Source organism: Eurosta solidaginis, chromosome 5, assembly GCF_040869045.1.
Source record: "Eurosta solidaginis isolate ZX-2024a chromosome 5, ASM4086904v1, whole genome shotgun sequence".
NCBI lineage: Eukaryota > Metazoa > Arthropoda > Insecta > Diptera > Tephritidae > Eurosta > Eurosta solidaginis.
The window spans coordinates 245225278-245230473 of record NC_090323.1 but is presented as its reverse complement, the minus strand read 5'-3'; the positions used below and the strand labels follow the sequence as shown (position 1 = coordinate 245230473).

General features: G+C 36.8%; 1 pseudogene; it reads left to right on the top strand.

Moving 5' to 3' along the window:
- The first annotated feature begins 3198 nt into the window (after positions 1-3198).
- On the top strand, positions 3199-4277 carry LOC137254392 (zinc finger MYM-type protein 5-like; annotated as a pseudogene).
- The last annotated feature ends 919 nt before the right edge of the window (positions 4278-5196 follow it).

Genomic DNA, 5196 nt, shown 5'->3' with positions numbered 1-5196 from the left:
AATGTAGGCCTTTCACCCTATAATTAATGGTGCTATACTGTTGTGGCCATACGGCCTGCACTCAAGCAGTCTCAAGGCCTTAAACCTTGTTGCAGTTGCTAGCGCTATATTTTTGGCCTTTAGGTCAGCAGGTGGGATGAGCAGGATTGCATGCAATGCTTGACTATCTAATATGATTCTTAGATATTTTTTTGTGCTGCACTTTTCTTGTAGACCTTTAATCCCACTCCATATGCCAACGCATATATATCCGTAAGCGCCTGATCCATCAGAGAGCCGCATATTAGTAGACATTTTCCGCTTATGTTGACTTAAAAGTCACCTGCATACGCCGTTTGTTTGACTGATCCTCTGTCGAACTACCTAAGCAATTGGTTGATGACAAGCGTCTACAGCATTGGTAATAATACCTTACCCTGAGGTATCCTGTGACAGATCGAGATCTGACAGTTTACATCCCATAAGACATTTCCGTGTTAAAAAACACCATTTGCCTACATGAGGAAAATATAAATTGATATAGTTTTTTAAGTTGACTAGTTGGGAGGTACTTTGAAAGAAAATTGGCGATTGCAGGGACCAAGACACAATCGAAAATATTTAGTAGATGTATTTCTTTAGTATCACAGTTGCAAGTGCGGAAGCTTTTCAAGTTTTCCATACAAACGCTTCAATGCGTTTTTACATATATACATATATGCGGGTTTATGCATGAGAGAGTATGTATGTATTGTTTTAACAACACTTACAACGTGCGCCATTTTCATGCTGAAAATGCAACAAATGATGAATTCGTTGCAATATAAAAAAGCGATAAGCTTTCGAAAACGTTCTTGGATTTGTACTTCTGAAAAACTAGGGGTTTGAAATCAACCAAACCTCGCCCAGGGTATGAAATTAAACAGCAACAGAGGCAACTTTACAAGAAACAAATTATATCAAGCTATATGTTAAAAGATTCGTTGGTTTCTTGATAGTAATAATCGATAACGAAGAGCTTATTGCCGTCTTCCAGTGAGCTTACAGCTCCGGCTCATGCTCAATTCTCACGGAAATGCTTTGGATCATTGAGAGACTTGAGAAGCAGATGACGTGAAATTTTCGCACACGTGAAATGTGATAGGCAGATGTCGCCGCTGTTTTTCATTTAACTCATACGGCGAAAGGTAAAGCAGCGACATCTATTTTTTGAAAAGTAGGTTTATTAAAGGCAGCGTTGCCAAACTAAAAGGAAGTAATTAACAAATCACCTGGCTCACAAATTGAACCAGACTTCTTTCTGGATTTATCTGGCTCAAATCGTTGTTGTTGCATTTACATGCAAAATTATTTATCTGGCTCAGAATTTTGCCAACGGATGATGGCTTATGTCACACTATCTGCTTGTTATCGATAGCATATTATTATCGTCGAGTTATCGGTCCGTTATGGTCAACGTTGTGAAAACATATTTGCATATGGCATGGCGGATTCTGCAACGTAAGCGTAAGGTAATGTAAGCGAAATGTTTGAAAGTGCTATGCTGTATGTAATTTGACAATAATTGAAAAATATTCTATGATGGGCTGTACGAGCTCTACGCAGACATCTGTATAGTCCACCGAACTAGAACGCAGAGCCTTTACCGGCTAGGCCATGTTATACGATTGAAAGATGATGCTATGGCTAAGAAAGTATTTTTATCGGAACCCACCTGTAGAAGCAGAGGAAACGGGGGCCCCTTTCTGTGGAAGGACCAGGTGGAAAACGATTTAAACTCCAATTGGCACCAGCGAACCCAGCGTTGAAGCAACTGCAACACTGTTAATACAACAACAACAACAAGCAATTGGCACGCCTTTTTGTACGGCCATAACCATTATAGACGATTAAACGCCAGTTAAATAAGTAAGTAAAAATGCTGTATGAGGTAATGTAGAATATACGTGTAGGGTTGGTATAGTTTGTGGAATACTGGAAGGAGAAGAAAGAAATAAACGAAGTGAAACGAAGCCAAACGAGACGAAAGTAGAGCACAGGACAACAAAAGAATGGAGTGTTGGGTAAAAATAAGAGTAAATCAAAAAAAGAGGGGCGAGAAAATGAAAGCGTCTGGGGTTGCATAATTGGACATCCACGACTATGGTATTACACTATCGACTGTCGTACATTTACAAATACTGTGACATTCGATCAGGAAGCATACAGCCGCAATTGTAATTAAAGTCTTGAGTATGTTAACAAAATCGTCTAATCTCCTGCCGAAAACTCTTGGGGCAAAGATAAAAAAATGCTCTGATCTACTAAAAAAACAAATACACGCCCCAATATGGCCGCCGAACTCTAAATAAATACACTGGAGAAAACTGAAAGCCTGTCAGGCCACGCTGAGTACTGGCACGGGATGTCTTCTAATGTTTCCAACATCATAAGCACAGTCAGGGCGAGTACTCCAGATAAAGAAAATAAATAATATGCAGAACAGTTTCTGCTGAATTGCCACAAACCTAGGAATCCCAACAAACATCCGATCGAAGAAGCCCTGCATCCCAAGAATTTTTAAAGTAGTCTTCGTTTCCCTTTTACCCTCCGTCGCCTAATATCTTATTATCTCTAAGCCCCACGCTTTACTTCAAGCTCAAAAACTTAGAAAAAAGGTTTAATTTCAGTAACCACGTGCACCTTCTTTGAATAGATCGGAGCCGTATTGCACCAGATGACAATCATATTGAAGAGAGATACGTTGATTACATGAAGAAGTTGTCTGCAACGTACTGTGCTACACAAAAGCTGCATATACATATAAGAGATAGATATGAAGCTTTGATATTCATATTACAAAAGCTGCTAAGTTTTATTTTCGAAAGTCTTACCGGTGGCGTAGCAAAGGGGAGCGGCGGGGGCGGTCCGCACCGGGTGTCACCTTTTTTGGGATGACACCCACCCGGTATCTCAACTTTAAGAACAATGTACAAACAAAAAAATCGCTAACACAAAAATTTCTTTTTCTAGGATTCCCCAACTAGGACTAGCTCAGCTCTATGTATAATTCGGGGATTCCCGCAAAAGATTCTGACGCTGAATATCTTATAGGCAAGATATGTAATTTTATAATTTAATTCCATATTGCTTAACTAGTTTATTAGAAAAGACTCTCACATTATAGACCATAACAACTGGCTTTTTGTTTTAGTGTAAGAAACAAACATCAAGTAAAAAATGCCCCGGGGAGTGCATATATCCAAAAGAAGAAGTGGATTTCAGCAAAGGAAAGCCAAACATGCTAGATTGGATGTAGCTCAAAGTATGTGTGTATCGATTTTTAAGTATGTTACAAAAACTGATGGCAGCCCAAATCCATCAAAAGAAATTGATTTTCACCTTGATACAAATGCAAGAGATTATTTAGATAATATCAGCTCATCTTCAAGAAGCAACATTGACAGTATAGAATTAATTAACACAAACGAAGAAGATGCTGAAAATAATAGTAGCAGTACTATTATTGCTACCACTGAACAACTTCTTCAATTAAATGATGTGTCAGAATGGAGTATTCCTGTTTCTTACAATGTTCGCATTGAAATAATAAAAAATGGAAATGAATATTTCCAAAACAAAGAAGAACCCTTTGCTACTGTTTCTAGACACGGAACCAAAATAAAAGGTGACGCTCGTGATCGCTCAAAAGATTGGTTTTATAAAATTATGCTTGATGGTGAAAAAATCCTACGGTCATGGATAGTTTATTCCATCAGCTCTAATAACCTGTACTGTTTCTGCTGTCGTTTATTTGCTGTGGCCAATAATACCAATGCGGGGACATTTACGACTGGATTTCAAAAGTGGTGGAAATTAAATCCGAAAGTAGCTGACCACGTATGTTCAAATGAAAATCTAGAAAATCTTGAGAAATAGAAAACTTTAGGAATGAGACTAAAATTGAATAAAACAATAGATGATGCAGCTTTGCAACTGATGGATATAGAAAAGCAGAAGTGGAATCATCTTTTGACAAGATTACTATATAACTTATTTCTAGCTAAACAAAACTTGGCGTTTCGTGGACATGATGAAGGACAAGAATTTAAAAATAAAGACAATTTTTTTTGGAATTAGTAAAACTATTATCAAAGTTTGATGTAGTGTTGAAAGAACACATGATGAAATTGGAGGAAGATAAAACTTCGAAAGTATCATACTTGTTACCAGATATACAGATCGAATTCATTAACGTTCTATCAAGAATAAGAATGGGTTTTACAGAATCTCTTCCTCATCCCATGAATTGCTCATGACGGTTTGCGTCTCCGTAGCTTCATGTGAGAGAAGTTTTAGTAAATTAATATTAATAAAAAACTATTTGCGGCCAATAGTGACCCAACAGCGGCTTAGCAATCTTGGAATACTAGCCATCGAACACGAGGCAATACAAAATATAAATTTCGATGAAGTAATTGCTGAGTTAGCAGCTGTCAAAACAATTGTAAACAATTCCTTTTCCGTCTTAGTTATTATTGTGTTTTGTTATTTCTTCAATATTATAAATAATAAATGATCCATGACCTTTATCACATACAATTTATTGCTTTTTACTTTCGATGGGGTGACACCACCAACTTCCGCACCGGGTGCCACCCAAGGTAGCTACGCCACTGAGTCTTAACATTACATAATTTCGCATTGGAATGCTCTTTTATACAAATTAAAATAACAAACAGCCCCTAGTACTTCATAGCGCGTTCTGAAAAATGATCGATTATTTACTTCGAATTTTATTCAAATAAATTCATTTTCGTTCCATTTGGTTAACTTTGCACTTAAGAGAAAAAAGGTTTCAGGTTTCTCTTTACTCAACAAATTTATGTATTGAAGCTTATGGCGCTACAACTCTCCAATGCTATTTGCTATGCTCATATATTTTAATGTTATGAAACTAGCAAATGTAGGCCAACGACCGCCACCACCATCGGCTGAGTTTGTAGACAAATAAAAAAAGGTTAAGAAAAAAAAGATATCAAAAATACAAAGAAAATAAATTTCCATTTATTCGATTCAAGATCAATATGATAACGTTTTTTAAAATTTCAAATCAAATTTAAGTCGTAGTTTACAAAGTTGTTGCTGTATTCTTTTCGTATGCAAATTTTTAATGTACGAATAAGTTTATTGACCCGTCGTAAGAAAGTCGAATTTTAAGAGAATTTAATTTACATA